The sequence below is a fragment of the Dasypus novemcinctus genome, chromosome 16 (genome assembly GCF_030445035.2).
Source record: "Dasypus novemcinctus isolate mDasNov1 chromosome 16, mDasNov1.1.hap2, whole genome shotgun sequence".
NCBI classification, from domain to species: domain Eukaryota; kingdom Metazoa; phylum Chordata; class Mammalia; order Cingulata; family Dasypodidae; genus Dasypus; species Dasypus novemcinctus.
This window is the reverse complement of record NC_080688.1, coordinates 87401189-87418092: the sequence shown is the minus strand read 5'-3', so window position 1 is coordinate 87418092 and position 16904 is coordinate 87401189.

Genomic DNA, 16904 nt, shown 5'->3' with positions numbered 1-16904 from the left:
TCAGACACAAAATGACTATATAGCCACAAAATCTGGCAGCCATCCATCTGGTGCCTGTGAACCAGGTTTTGTTGAACACACACAGTAATTTTTGTACTTGTATTTTTGTTTTCTCCTTAGGTTTAAAACATTGGGTGAGTGGAGCGGGTGTAGCTCATGGTTGAATTCATGCTTTTCATGTATAAAGTCCCAGGTTCAAGCCTCAGTTTAAAAAAAAAAAACAAAAACACCACTGGGTGATTTCACGATATCTACACTTCTGCCTTCTTGTGAGACATCAGAAGATCTGGCACTTAGTCCTGGGGCTGAGCACAGCTGCCCCTCTGGCCCCACCCAGACCACTGCACTACTTTTTGTTACTTTCTGGTTCTTTCATTCAGTTACCATGTACAGCCATGACTGTGCAATTGAGAGATGTTTAGGAGTAGGGCACTGTCCCCTTCCCATCAACACCTCTTTTCCTAATCCATTCTAATATGAGACTACAACAGCCAGAGGACAACTGGAGAAGGAAGAAAGCTGATTGCCAGGGACAAATTTGATCCTGGAGGCAGCACCAGTCCAGTGAGTGATAGTATAGAGTTAAAGACCGAATGGTATATAGCAATGCATATTTTAAAATATTTATATACTCAGTATATATGCTATCTATACTCAGTTTCTATGTTCAGTATCAAAGAGCAAGAGATGGGGTTAAGAGGACATACTGCCTTATTCTTCAAATCGTGCCAGAGAAATCCTAATGGAGTCTGAGTTTTGGGCCCCACCTACCATCCAGCTCTAGATTTGAGAAGGGGACAGTAACACCCAAGTTGATATTGAGTGAGGCCAAGCCCCAAACACCAAATCTTTATATAGACCAGAGAGCTCTCCTAATATGAGGAAGAATAAATAAGATGGTGTGTTTGGGGGAGCAGGGTGAAGAGAATATGACTGACAAAAAATATGCATAAATATAGGAAGGGAACATTGTCCCAAAGATCCTAAACGTGGTCCTAAAAATAAATTTAAAAAGAAAAGTCTAAAATAATACAATTATTTATGTTCAAAGAACTCAAGAAATCACTTACTTTATGAACTAGTAGTAGAAGGTCATGAGGGGATAAAAGCTATATTTCATGTTGCAAAAGTCAACAAGATGGAAGATGGGTAGAATAAGGGAGAATTGCAGATAAATGTAAATATGAAAAGAACATTAAAACTGACATTTATGGTAGTATAGAGCTGAACTGCTGCTATAGAAAATTGAAAATTGGAATGTGGATGACTGTGGTGGTTTGGAACAGGATGTACCCCAGGAAAATATGTTCGTAAAGTTAACCCGTGTAAACCTATTGTAAGTAGGATCTTTCGGTGAGCAGTTCTTAACTTAAAATGTGACCACTTCATTTGGGATGGGCCTTAATCCTCTTACTGGAGTCCTTTATGAGAGAATGAAATTCAGACAAGGAGAAAACAATGGAAGCAAGAAGCTAGAAGTAACAAAACCCAGAGGAGAAGGGAGAGACCAGCAGATGCTGCCATCTGTCAGCAGATGCCACCATATATCTTGCCATGTGGCAGAGGAGTTCAGGATTACCAGCAACAGGTCTACAGGAAGAAAGCACCATCTTAATGATGCCTTGATTTGGTAATTTTCACAGCTTCAAAACTATAAGCTTGTAAGTGAATAAATTCTCATAGTTAAAGCCAAAACATTTTACAGGCTCTGCTTTTAGCAGCTTAGCAAACTAAAACAATGACAACAAACTAAGCCAGGAACATGTGAGAAGGAATGTTCCCAGCTATATTAATCTGGCAAAGAGGTGCTGATGCGAAGTACCAGAAATCTGTTGGGTTTTATAAAGGGTATTTACTTGGGGTAGAAGCTTACAGCTACCAGGCCCTAAAGAGTCCAACTCAAGGTACCATAAGAGGTACCTTCTCACCCAAAGTCATTTGTCACATATGAGCAAGATGGTGGGCAACGTCTGGAAAGGTTCAGACTCCTTCCTCTTAAGTCTCTGTGGTCCCAGCTTCTTCCTATCTCAGCTGTAGGCTAGGATAATTCTAATCTCTTTCCTCGGGCTCAGCTGCAGCTGTAGGCTATCAGGCTCATTCTCTTCCCAGGACCTCCGCTGTCTCTATGCCTCTGTGTTCTTCTCCTGTATATTTACTTCCCAGGGGCTCCAGCATCAAAAACTCAAACTGTCTCCTCTGCCATGTTGTTTTCTCTGTAAGTCCCCGCCCACCGAGGAGGTGAGGACTCAAATCCTACTGGCAGAATCAAAGCCCCAATCTTAATTTAATCAAGCAAAAGTGAAACCTCTGAATCTAATACAACCTAATATGCCCAGAGGAACAGAACAGTTTACAAACATAATCCATTATCTAGTTTTGGAATCCATAAATAACATCAATCTGCCACACCAACCCATAGCAAGTACCCAAGAAAAGGGAGCCATGACTATTTTTATGAGGGAAGCGGAGGAAGAAAAGCTAAAGTGATGCAGAAGAAGGATAAGGAAATAGGGTAGATGTGAAGAACAAAAACCCAGAGCCTCTCTGAGACCTAGTCTCCAGGTAGAGGGAGGCATTCCAGGCAGAGGCGATACACAGGAAACAGACCACAGTGGGATTTTTTGTTTTTCAGAAAGGATTTTTTAAAAAGAAAGAAATCACTCTACATTAACCAGGCAAATAAAAAAGACGAAACCTAGAGTGAAAAAAACTAAGCTTTTTTTTGTATATTTTTTCCTCTAAACTAAATGCCATAAGACAAGGAATTTTAAAAGTAATGAAAGTTGACCTCTAACCTACCCAAAAAATGAATTAAAACTGAACACAAGAACAGGAAAATCTAAATTAAGATGAAAAAAAAAAGTTCTGTACGAGGTAGGGCTTTCTGGTAAAAACCATCACAACATTCTTATGGAGCTTCATCTAAAATCACCAAAGCTGACTGATTAAACCACACTAAGGAACCTATAAAATATGGCCAAGTTGATGTCCTCTGCCTTATTAGCTTCTTAACATTAAGCTTATTACCTTCCCAAAATGAGAGGTATATGCTCAATTAAGAAAAATGTGTCCATGAGAGTTCCAAAATATTTTACTTAATAAATCAGGTTAATCTCAAAAGGACTCTATTCATAAAATACCACAAAAGAACATTTGGCAAAGCAAGGAGGGTGTCCAATTTATTCTTTCAGGAAGAAAATACCAAATGAATTGTGTGATTTTTTTCTTCAAAATTATAAATATTATGATTACTTAGTGAAGAAAATGATATATATAAATTGCTTTTTTAGAAGCTATATTGAGAAAAATCAAATTGCACTCAAGGAAAAAACACCAGGAGGAAATTTAAAACAAAACTTTTAAATGAGATTTTATTTGAAGGGTGGAATTATTCATTAATGTTTCTCTTCTTTCTCTGTATTTTCCAAAGTTCCCTTAATAAAAATAACATTTATAATGAAAAACTTATTTTAATATCTGGACTCTTCTGGGATAGTTCTTAGATATATCTGGAGACAAAGAAGCCGTTTTATAATGAAAATGAGATTGTATTTTGCTCTTTATTCATACCCTATTTATCCCACTCACCCCATCCTCCAAAGTATCCTCCTTGAAAGTAACTCAGCAATGAAACAAAATACACTGGGTACCAGTATATTCACCAACTTAATTTTTAACCTATAAATTTAAAAAGAAATGAACATTCTAATAATGGTGATAGTTACACTGATAATGCTGAATTTTCATGCATGAAAATTAAAAGAGCCACAAGCCATGGAGGATATATTCTCTGCATTGCCCTCCTATTAACTTGGTGCCATTTTGTCACTGAGCCGGTGGTCACTTTGCTCTTTAGACTTCTCATCAGTAAGAGAAAAATATCTCACCTAATTCATAATGAGAAGCACTCGATCATTAGTCAGACTACCAGAATTAAACGCTGTACTTTGCTACAAAGCACACTTTCATTTGAGCATTTTCCTTGTTCAGTGTCAGCGGTATGATTTGCCTCCATCTGCAAGCCATTTTCTCTGTACACACTTTTTAAGGTCATCACTGCTTCTCCTTCTGATTCTTTCTTGAGCTGCTGAAGTTTTCCTTTGGTCTTTAAGTCCACTTGGCTTGGGCTAATGGCAGGCCTGACCTTTAAGGCATTCATTCATTGAGCAATAACCTTGGACACCTGCGTTTCTCCTGATTTTCTTTTCTAAGACGTTTTTTTCCCTCACTTTTTGTGTCTCTCCACATTTTGCTCTGAAATGATTTATCACCCCTGTTGTCTTCAGGAATCACTTTTGTTCTAATTGCAAAACTAAATAAATTGGACTCCTTTACTGTCACATGGAAACTTCTCTCTTAGTTGAACATTTCTAATTATGGCCTACAGAGCTCCTAAAAATTAAAGTCAGAAGCAGTCCATTTCAAGAGTGTTGGAAATATTGTGAGAGCTAAGAAAGTCTATTTTTTGTATCAAATGAACCTTTGGCTAAATTGACACCTATACTGTAAAGCTCTCCTTAGAAGTTTAAATATTTTGACTTAGTTATTAGTCTCCCTTAAGATTCAGCTTTCAATAACGCTGGTACAGTGTAAACTTTACGTATGATATGAAAGTTAAAATTTCCATCTTATTTTCTACTTTAATATTCTTAGAGACCCAAGGCCTAAACTTCTAAATTTTGCTCCATATTTTCAAGTGAATTCCCATTTATTATAGTGACATTATACATAAAATAATTGCCTTTTTATCTGAGAGTTCATTTGCAAGCAGATGTCGATCCAGTGCTTACTGTGTGCTAGGCACGGCGGGCACAGACTAGAAAGGCATGATTTGAACGTGGAGACTTGCAGTCTGCAGCAACGAGGTCCTTCCCTAATTTAATAATCTACCATCTAATTCAGTGAGTACTAGACCATGGACCCATTGGTTTTCCATGTCCAGTTCAGTGCAAAGTGGGAGGGGAATTTTATATCTAGTAGGGAAAGAGCATGTGTCCCCTCTGGTTTCTACCAGCTGCCACCTGGAGAAGAGGCCAGAAAGTGCCAGAGCCCTCCTGAGTTAGGGCCCCCACCTTAGAAGCCAAGTGCGACTTTCTCATGACCAGAAATAGACAGAGTACTAAGGTGAAAGGGACCACCAGGCACCTGATGGAAGCACAGAATTCTGCAAACTTCCCAGGAAGATTTATTTCCATTCTACCCAAATACAGGACTTTCCTGTGGGCCACTAACTGGTTTCGAAAGAGCCAGAGTATGCTGGATTGAACTGTGCGCCCCAGGGTGGACACGTTCTGGGTCATGGTCAGCATTCTGGGGGGTGTGGACTTGTAAGCAAGATCTCATCAGGAGGGTTCTTCAGGTAAGGTAAGGCCCCACTGAGTCGGGTCGGGCTCTCCCTGGATACCTGGACTCCTTTATAAGCAGAGTCAACACCACACAGAGAGAGAAGCCATAGGGTGCAGCCACAAGCTGGATCAAAGGAAGTCAGAAGAGAAGGCAGAAAATGCAGCCATGTGCCCTGCCATGTGACAGAAAAGCCAAGGACTGGGAAGTGGAAGTGGCGCAAGAGATGGCTTCCACCTACCATATGGGAGGACCTGGGTTGAATCCCTGGGGCCTTCTGGTGAAAAAGAAGAAGGGAAAGCACGTCTGCTTGAGTGCAGCATGGTGAGCCAGTGCTCGCATGACTGCCCACGCTAGTGTCCACGTGGTGAGCTAGTGCTCCACACAAGTGAGTCACGTAGCAAGATGAAAACACATAAAAAAGAGAGACAAAGGGAGAGTCAAGGTGAAGCATGGCAGGAACTGAGGTGGTGCAATTGACAGAGAACCTCTCTCCCCATCAGAGGTCTCCAAGATTGAATCCCAGGGAATCCTAGAGGAGAGAAAAAAAGAGAAGACAACATAGACAGCAAAAAACAACAGGGCAGGAGAAGGGGAATGGGGGGGAATAATAAATAAATAAATCTTTAAAAAAAAAAGCCAAGGTCCAAGGATCCCCAGCAGCCAGCCCCAGAATGCCACTATCTTCAAAGAGAAAGCATTACCTTGCTGATGCTTCTTTTGTACTTCTAGTCTCAAAACTGGAAGCCAATAAATTCCCATCTTTCAGCCACCCCTCTGAGTGGTATCTGTCATAGCAGCCTGGAAACTAATGCACAGAGAAAAGCCCTTTTGTACAGTGTGAGGGTTAGGCTATTGTGTCAACTCGGCCACATAATTGTGCCCAGTTGTTTGGTCAAGCAAGCACTGGGTTAACTGTAATACAAGGGCATTTATGGACTTTAGTCACCATTGACTTTATTGGTAAATCATAGATAGCTGACTACAATTACATCAATCAGGGAGATTGCCATCAGCAATGAGTGACGCCTTATCCAATCAGTTGAATGCCTTAAAAGGGGAAGTGATTCCAGCATTTAGGGAGGATTTCCCAGGTCATCTTTGGACAGCCAACATCTCCCAGAACTCAAGAACCTTCACTGGACTTTCATTGGAGCCCCTGGCTGCAGCCTGCCTACGGAACCTGGACTTGTGCATCCTCACGGTCACGTGAGAGCCTCTGATAAAATCTCTTATTATCAGTATATATCTCTTGTTGATTCTGTTTCCCTAGAGAACCCTGACTAAAACACACAGGTAACTTTTTTTTTTTTTAGGGCATACCAGGAACTGAACCCACCACCTTGCATGTGGGAAGCAGGTGCTCAACCAATGAGCTACATCTGCTCCCCTATATGAGAGTTGGTTTTATCGTTTGTTTGTTTTTAGGAGGTACCAGGGATCGAACCCAGGACCTCCTACATGGGAAGCAGACACTCAACCACTTGAGCTACATCCACTCCCCTGCACTGCTCAGGTAACTTTTACTGTCTAACTGATGAATAATGCTGGTGGCTTCCAACGTGTACCTGTGTTATCTCCAGCAAGGGGCTCCACCAGCCTTTCCCCTTGGTACCCCAAAGTGAACAAGACCCCACGGGGAGTATCCCTGTCCTGGAGACTTCGCCGTAGCATTTGGGCTTCTTCTCTCACTCAGACTGAGGGGTTCCAGTTTAGAACCAGCAAGATTTCTTCCTCCATCCCCCGCCTTAGTTATTCCACCAGTCATGAAAAAGGGCTCTTCCGCTTTCTGCAGGTATAGTTGAGGTGTGTGCCACGGCAGCCTCCAGGCAGGGCTATCATGGGATGAGCATCACAATGAGGTTCAGCCAGTCTTGAAAAAAGTAAATCGTGACAATTAAGAGGAAGAGTTACACGGCCAAGTGTCGTGCAGTTCAGCCATGGGGTTCTGCAAGGAGCAGGGGTTCTGATGTAAGAGAATTAATAATTACTAATTAGCCTGTGTGCTCTGCTAGCTCATTTGTTTTGGTTTTTAGTTAACCTGACTAGAATGCAAAATTCCCTGTTTGGTATGGCTGCTAAAGAAAATCGTCAGGACTTCCCATCATGAATCTTGCAGGAACTCATTCCCAAAGCTATCCTTCCAGGGGTCTCGACTTCTGGCTGCCTAGCGGAAAAGAAGTGTTTCTAAATCTCAGCTACAAGGTCCAGCTGGAGCAGCCAAGAATATGCTAATCTCAGGCCCAGGCTTCTGTGGGCTTGATGAGCAAGGGCATAAAATTCACAACAGACTCCGATTCTGACCCAGTTTCAATTACCCACAAACTCACTGAGCTGCTTTGGGGGTACTTTGAGGGTATATCTGTAGAGATTACCTAAGTGAAGGCTTCTCTCATCTTAACATAGGGTTGGAACATATATGCAGGAGATATTTTTCTCTTTGAAAATCTCCCTTATCTTTCAAGAACCCAAAGAAGTACTTCCCCCTGGTGTCCTCTGCAATTCTGCGTCTAACACTTATTATACCTTGTTTCCCCAGTGATTTTGTGATCAGTTTATACTGCACTAAGAAAAAGAGCTTCCAAGCTATAAAAATTAAGGTATGGATAGTGTTTAAGATGATATGTTTGCACAAACACATGAATCATAATTTGAGGGGTTTAATGTTATGTTCTTTATACTGGCAAGCTGAGCCAGAATGAGATATGATCCCTGCTCAAGAAAATAAAGAAACCTCATCCTAAAGTCACTTAGAGTCTCATACAAAATGTGATTTCTAACCCCACCATTATAAGGACTAGAAAATGATTCAAACTTCCCTCCCACTAAGCCTGCACCAAAGCACTTTATACACTCCCAGATTCTTTACAGGCTTGCCCTGGTAACTAATCCCCCAGGTGTAATGTAAAGCTAGGCTGATACAAATATCCAGGCTCTTTGGAGCAGCGCTGAGCACATAATTCAGGTAAACAGACCAGCATCTAGACTCTGATTGGGGAATGGGGACAGAGGAGGATGGGGTGAGGGAAAGTAGTGAGGAAACAGGCGGCAAAACCAACGAAGCAACCACTCTATTTCCACAGAAAGCAGAAGTCTCCGGTTAGATTAAAAATGGCCAAGAAACTTTATTGCCAGCTTATTTCCACAATGTAGACATCATTAAATGAAAAGAAACAGGAAGCCAATGGGTTCCAGTACAACAGGAAGGGGCCATGCAGCAGAACACTGCACCTGCCCTCCTGCTCACCAGACCCATAAACAACCTCTGCTCACCATGGCCAAGGCTTCCAGGTACATCATATTTGGGGCCAATGAAAAGGCCTACGAAAGTAAGCACTTCCAGTCCATGACTCTTTCATTCTTTCTGGACGAGGAAGCATGATAAGAAGACTGCCTCAGAATTTCACTCCCATTTCAAATCCTTCCCAGAAAAGTAATTGTCTAAGTCAGGGAACCTTACTGGTTTCCAACAACTGACTCAGCAGAAACTGTGCAAAGCAGATTCTTCGACGAGCATCCATTTTCTACAATACTCTTTGGTATGCTAAGAATTGACTAATGTGATAATTAACGTGCTACATAATAGCAGTTCTATGGATATAAGAATCTTAACTAAATCAAATACTCATAGATAATCTGAATATCATCAGTAAATCATTGTTGTAAAAAGAATAGTTTTGAAACTTGGGCACAGTCTTCGTGTTTATAATCTAGGAAGAAAACAAGACATTTATGAAACAAAGATAGCACAAGTAACTTAATTGTGTAAAAAGACTTTATTTTCAGAGAAAAGGGAAATTGTTAAGGATAGGAGTTTTCAGAAAGATATTTTTGAAGGAATCAAGAATTTGAGTTGGCCCCTGAAGGATAAAGTGATAGAGAAGTGGAAGGGAAACATAATAGCTATGAATAATCTCAGGTAGGCAGAGACCATAAAAATGGTGTTCACAAGATTACCAAAGAAAAACCAGATGGCTCTCCTCTGTATTTGGAATAACCAAATGAATAAAATAAAGTTTCATTCACAAGAGCAACTTAAACTGCTGAGACCAGCTCAGCAATAGGTTTGCACAAAGGGAAGGTGACACAGAACTGAAGAAATAAAAGGACAGAAAGAAAGACACAAGGGAGAAAATAAAGATGGAACCAAGGGACTCAACAGTTTCTGGAACTGAGAGCCTTGACCTAGTTTCCACATCATATTTATTAGAAATCACAAAGCAGTGGTTATCTATGTATACTTTCAAGTCCGCTTGTTATTAAAGCAGCAGCACCTGCAATGCTAGGGAGCAGCCCATAACAAAGTTCAAATGCCTCCTCCTCATGCAAATGGTTTTCGTGCTGACCAGAGAGCGTTCCATCTAGCCAAGGCCCATGTTCCTAAGCCCCCAGTTTTTATCCACATCATGGAAATGTTTCAACTTCAAGCCAGGTTTCCACATTCAAATTCCAGCTATTTTCCCACATTAAACTATATACCTAGGAAGAAGCATCTCAAGAAATGTACACAAGGCCCAGATGATAATAAACATTCTGAAACTTTTCTAAAGGATTTGCTGAATAAATAGAGAAACCAATATGCGGTGATTCAATACCAATATCAATAATTTTCCTTAATTTAATTTATATATCCAATGAAAGTTTAATAAATAGCCTAATTTTTATACAACCTTATGGAACTTGACAAAATGGTCTTAAATTCATGTAAAGAGAAAATACTAAGTGAAGAGTGAGGAATTTTGAAAAAGAGGGAGGGAAGACTTGCTTAATATAATACAGTATTATAGAAATTAACCAACTTGAGTATAGGTACAGGAAATGATAAATATTGGAACAAAACAAAGTACTCAAACAATCCCAGATATTTAAGGCTGAAAATATTAAAAGGTGACATTTCAAAGCACTGGTGAAGAATGTACTATCAGTTTATACCCTCCTACCCCATCCTACCCCCAGTGTTTAAACAATTGCTGTATTTTTTTAAAGTTAAGTTTAGATCCCTGTATCACATTAATAGCACACATAAATTTTTCAAGTCAATTAAGAAATTCTGATACTACAGGGAAAAAAGTAGGAGAATCACTTACAGCCTTGGGGAGAGTCAGGAGCCTTATTTAACCAAGTCACAAAACAGAGGAGCAATAAAGGAAAATGCTAATAAATCTAGCTAGGCAAAATCTTTAATCTCTACTTTTAAAAAGTACTCCCAGTCTGGGAAAAAATATTAGCAAAATATAACACACAGGGAAGCAGATGTGGCTCAAGTATTTGAGTGCCTGAAGCCTGCTTTCCACATGGGAGGTCCCAGTTCAGTTCCCAGTGCCTCCTTAAAAAAAAAAAAAAACAAGCAACACAAATGAAAAAACACCTCAGGGGAGTTGATTTGGCTCAGAGGTTAAGCCCCGGCTTCTCACATACAAGGTCCCAGGTTCTGGCCCACTACCAGAAAAACAAACAAAACACACACACAAAGAAATAATACCCTTTTTTTTTTTTTCATTTAATTCCTAGAGATCTCCCTTTTCACAATCCAACATTGTGGTATGGGCAGAGCTGCATACATCAGCAAGCATCTTCCCTTCTCCTTCTGAATACCTCTATAAAGCCACAAAACAAAAAATAATTTTCAGGGTTTTTAGTAGACTCCCATAAACTCTAAACCCTAGGTTATGTCACAGCCAACAAAAACAAAACAAGACAAAAACAAAAAGCATTCCAAGATAGAAAAGGGGTAACACAGAAGGAAATGGAGAAAGAAGTCAGGAGAGGACTGTCCACATGCACAGAGGCAGTTTAGCTCAAAGAGCACAAATATTCCATTTCCAGAAGAATAGCATGGGTGCTTAGGGATGACAATCATATCCCTTTTTGCCACCACAGTTGTGGGAAATGGATTGAGCTGAGCTGCCAAGAGAAGCCCCACTGGTCACAGTTTTGTTTCAAAAAGAGATGAAGTATGGCTACAAACAAGTCATATTTTCTGAAGAAGAAAAGCAACTAGAATGAAATTCTGCTCTGGTGACTCCAATATCCCACAGGAAACTCTCAAATAAGTGATCCCGGGATGCCCAGTTCATTCAAAGGGCCATAAAAAAAAAGGAACTAGCAGAGTATGAACATGATTACAAAGATACAATAATAAAAAATAACAAAGAGTTCTGGAAAGATGGTGTAATTAGTCAGCCAAAGGGGCACTGATTCAAAATACCAGAAATCTATTGGGTTTTATAAGGAGTATTTATTTGGGGTAGAAGCTTACAGTTACCAGTCCATAAAGTGTAAGTTACTTTTCTCACCAAAGTCTGTTGCTATGTGTTGGAGCAAGATGCCTGCCAACATCTGTCAGGGTTCAGGCTTCCTCTTCCTCTTAAGGCTCCTTAGTCCCAGCTTCTTCCAATATCAGCTGTAGGCTGGGACAAGGCTCATCTCTCTCCCAGGGCTCCTTTCTCTCTGGGCTCAGCTGCTCTGCTCTCTCCACAAGGCCAGCTGTAGACTACCAGGCTCTCTCTCTTCCCAGGGCCTCTGCCGTGTCTATGGAGCCATGTCTATTCCTCTGTGTTCTTCTGCTGTATGTTTACTTCCTGGGGCTCCAGCATCCAAAAATTCCTACTAACTCCTCTGCCCTGTCATTCTCTCTGTGAGTCTCCACCCATCAAAGAGGTAGAGCCTCGATGTCCTACTGACATGGCCCAATCAAAGCCCTAATCATTATTTAGTCAAGCAAAAATTAAAATTTCTGAATTCAGTACAATCTGATATGCCCAGAGGAACAAACCAGTCCACAAACAATCTATTTTTGGAATTCATAAATAATACCAAAATGCTAAAGATGGCATTGGAGTAAGTAGGCAGTGTTCAAGTCTCTTACAAAAGCAGCAGAAGAAAGGCAAAAAGCTGTCCAAGGGAGCTGCTTTGGGGATCTGCAGACCAAGAGAGTGCAACTTATCATCCAGGAGGGCAAGGGACAGAGAAACAAGAGACAGACGAAAACCATGAGTTGCTCGACCCCACAGCTGGGAATGGCACCCACCCCCAACTCTTGAGGTGAACAGCCTCGTTAAAACCCGTGGCTCACAGCAGCCAATAAGAGGAGAACAGAGGTCTTCGTCCCTGGGAAGAGGGGGCATGTGGCGGAGAGCAGCCATTCCTCTTCAGCAAGCATAACCCCTTTGAATCTCAGCCCTAGCCAGCCCAGCAAGCGGAAGTTGAGAGACTCTTCTGTGGAAAGATTCACCAAAGAGCACCATCTGCTGGAGGCTAGAAAACCACGAGAAGAAAAAAAAGCTTTTTGGAGTCTCTCATGTCCCAGGACCTTTGGATCTGGTCTGTGCCCCGTTAGGGATCCCTGACCCTGTTTTATTAACTTAAGCTGGGAAATATTAAAGACTGGCTATAAGTTGAGCCAAAATCAAGGAAGAGCCATGAAGCAAAACCAATAGGCAAAAGAAAGAAATTGACCATCAGAGTAAATTCACGGACATGATCAGATGCCTAGACATCAGCAAAAAATTACAAGCCATACTAAGAAACAGGAAGACATGGCTCAAAGGAGCAAATCAGAAACCCTGATTAATACAGGATTTGAGACAATGAATCAATGATATTCACACAAATCTCTTAAATTAACTCAAGGCGTTGAAGGAAAATATGGTTAAAGGGATAAATAATATTAAGATGACACTGGGTGAGCATGGAGAACAATATGGAAGCCTATAAAGAAAAGTGGGAAAAAAGATACAACAGATGAGATTAAAAACATAGTAGAGTGGTTGTAGCTTAAGTGGTTGAGTGCCTGTTTCCCAGGTATGAAGTCCCAGGTCTGATCTCCATTATCTCCTAAAAACCAAAAACTAATTCTCCCTGGGGAGCAGATGAAGCTCAGTAGTTGACCACTTGCTTCCCATATACAAGGTCCTGGTTTCAAACTCTGGTACCTTTTTTTTTTTAGTTATCTTTTTTTAAAGTTAATAGATCACACAAAATGTTACATTAAAAAACATAAGAGGTTCCCATAAATCCCACTCCCCACCCCCCACCCCATCAATTTTTTATTGTATTTTTTGAAGATACATAGATCACAAAAAAAGTTACATTAAAAAAAAAAAGAGGTTCCCATATTCCCCCACCCCCCTCACCCCACTCCTCCCACATCAACAACTTCTTTCATAATTGTGGCACATTCATTGCATTTGGTGAATACATTTTGAAGCACTGCTGTACCTCATGGATTGTAGTTTACATTGTAATTTACATTCTCCCCCAGTTCATTCAGTGGATTATGGCAGGATATAAAATGTCCAGCATCTGTCCTTGCAATATCACTTAGAACAACTCCAAGTCCTGAAAATGCCCCCACATCACATTTCTTCTTCCCTCTTCCTGCCCTCAGCAACTACTATGGCCACTTTCTCCACATCAATGCTACAATTTCTTCCATTACTAGTCACAATAGTTCCATAGTAGGATACCCGTAAGTCCACTCCAATCCATATTTTATTCCTCCATCCTGTGGACCCTGGGATGGTGAAGTCCACTCCACCTCTATATCGAGAGTGGGTTTAGATTCCACATGGATGGTGGATGCAATTCCTCTGCTTGCAGTTGTGGGCAATCTCAGTTCCCTGGTGTGGTGGTTAACCATCTAGCTTTTGAGCAGCAGCTGTGGTGCCCTCCCATTCAGTGTGTTCCAGCCAACTTACAAATGCCAAGATCATTTTGCCTAATGAGTTTTTCTGAAAGTGTTGTTTTCCACACACAGCAGCCCAGAAGTGTCAGAGAATTAACAGCAACAGACCTCACCTAAGTTGACAGAACTTATGATATAAATATCCAGAATGTCTTGCTACTACTGTTCCTTAACTCAGAGTCATGTATTTTGCACCACTTTCAAGTATCTCTACTAAGTTAGGTTTGTTATGATTGACAAGCCCTATGCCAGCCTGCAACCAAAATTGAGAAGAAGCAGAGCGGCTGAGCCTGGGAGGAAGGCCAGAGGGAAAGGCTGAACCCTCACAGAGGTCGCCCGCCATCTTGCTTTACCATGTGGCAGCTGGCTTTGGTGAGAAAGTATCTCTTATGGTACCCTCAGCTGGACTTGCCACAGCCTTGGGACTATAAGCTTTTACCCCAATTAGATCCCTTTATAAAAGGAAACAGATTTATGGTACTTTGCATCAGCAGCCCTTTGGCAGACTAATACAATAGTAATACTGTAATATTTTTACAACAGTGGCAAAGAAGGTACTGTATCAATGCTAAGGATCCATAATGGAGGAAGTAAATGGGGGTATGGGATTTTTCTTTTTCTAGTAATGAAAAGGTTCTGAAGTGGACTGAGTCGATGACAGCACAACTCTGATGAAACTGAGAGCCACTGAGTGTACACTTTGGATACACTGTTCAAGGTAGGGAGCCATATAACACAGTGAACCCTGCGGCAGATGATGGACTGTGTTTAACAGGGCAAATACGAGAGCATTCTCTCATGAACTATAAAATACAATACTAATACATGGCTTTAATAATAAGATGGTTTGTGGGGAAAATACACCAAACATAAGCTATGGATTATGGATAGCAGCAATATTTTGACATGCTCTTTCATCGTTTATAACAAATGTGTCACAACAATGTAAGATGTAGGTGGTAGGGTGATATATGAGAATCTTGTATATTATGCATGATTTTTCTTTTAAATTTTGAAATTAAAAAAAATAAATAACAATATAGAAGAGGTCAGTAAAATTTACTAATAGATGAGGAACACTCTCCAGAAGAAAAAAAGATGTTACTAGGGCAGAAAAATCTGTGACCAAACATTTTGTGGAAGATTTAACCCCTAGAAAGAACCCACAGAAATATAAACTTTACGATTTGAAGTACATACATACATTGTCCCCCAAAAGAGAAAGAAGCAAAGAAAAGACAATGAAATACTTTTTAAAGTGTCTTTTTTTTTTATTTCTCTCCCTTCCCCGCCCCCAGTTGTCTGCTCTCTGTGTCCATTTGCTGTATGTTCTTCTGTGACCGCTTCTATCCTTATTGGTGGCACCAGGAATCCGTGTTTCTTTTTGTTGTGTCATCTTGTTGTGTCAGCTCTCCATGTGTGCGGCACCATTCCTGGGCAGGTTACACTTTCTTTCGTGCTGGGCGGCTCTCCTTACGGGGCACACTCCTTGTGCGTGGGGCTCCCCTACGCGGGGGCCACACCTGCGTGGCAGGGCACTCCTTGTGTGCATCAGCACTGCGCGTGGGCCAGCTGCACACGGGTCAAGGAGGCCCAGGGTTTGAACTGAGACCAAGTTTATCTATCATATCAAGAAATGTAAATGAGCTAAGCTCAATAACTTAACTTTCCTTTTGATCACCACACAAAATAACATTGTGTGGAAGTAGAATCAGGCTCCCCACAAAGACATAGTCAAATCCTTGGGGTGTGAACTCCTTTGTGAGTAGGCTCTCTGAAGGTCCTATTAAGATTAGGCCAAAATGAATCAGGGTGGGTCTTAATCATAGGCCTGGAGTCCTCTGAAGGAAAGGAAATTCTGAAGCAGAGTGCAAGAAACAGAGGAGGAGAGAAAATGAGGCAGATCCCCATGCCACAGGGGCAGAGAGTGAAGCACCACCAGAAAGCTACAGACTTCAGAGAAAGCATAGCCCTGCTCTCACCTTGATTCTGGGCCTCCAGGCTCCAAAACTGTGGGCCAATAATTCCCTGTTATTTATGTCAACCAGTGCATATTTCCTTAGAGCTACCCTTGCAAACTAAGATAAACTGTATATAAAAGAAAAATCCAAATGAAACTAAAAATGTTGACCAAAAAAAGAAGAGACCAGAGTAGATCTGGACATGAAAACCAAATAAAACCAGAATAAGAGGAGAGAGTGATCATGAGCTTAAGAGACATGGTAAGATACAGAAAAGAAAACACTACAAGGACAAAAACAGGTATTTCTAAATTCTAATTCTAAAAGATGCAGTTCACGAGGAAGATATAAAACCTAGGCCAATGGCTGCAGCATCTACAAAGCGAAGCACACAGGGAAACACTAACACAAAACGTTAACAAGGAAAACTAGGGGGAGGGGAAATAAGGGAACTCTGTACTTTTTGCATTTTTCCATAAACCTACAACTGCTCTGAAAAATAAAACACCTAGGAATAATTTCAGAAAAGTTACCTACAGGAATTTAAAAATAAATACAGGTACGACAAGGAGAAATAAAAACAAGCTAGGAGGAGAGATGCTCATTCTTAGTCTAAAGTAAGTAGATTAAAACATGATTTAATTACTAACCAATTAACATGTAAAAATCAGAAAGGTGAAAAAACCTTTACAAGTGTTCATGGACACTTCCTATAAATTAGTCATTTGACCCCACAAAAACATTAATAATTAAAAAGCACCACATTGACAAATAGTATATGGTAGAGAGAACTTGTGTCCCTATGACCTTTGCCCCCAGTGACACATGGATGAGCTACAAGGCAAAAGATGCCACTAGAGTACTAATAAATTGACTTGAAAACCAATCTCAGGAAAGCGGTTGTGGCTCAATTG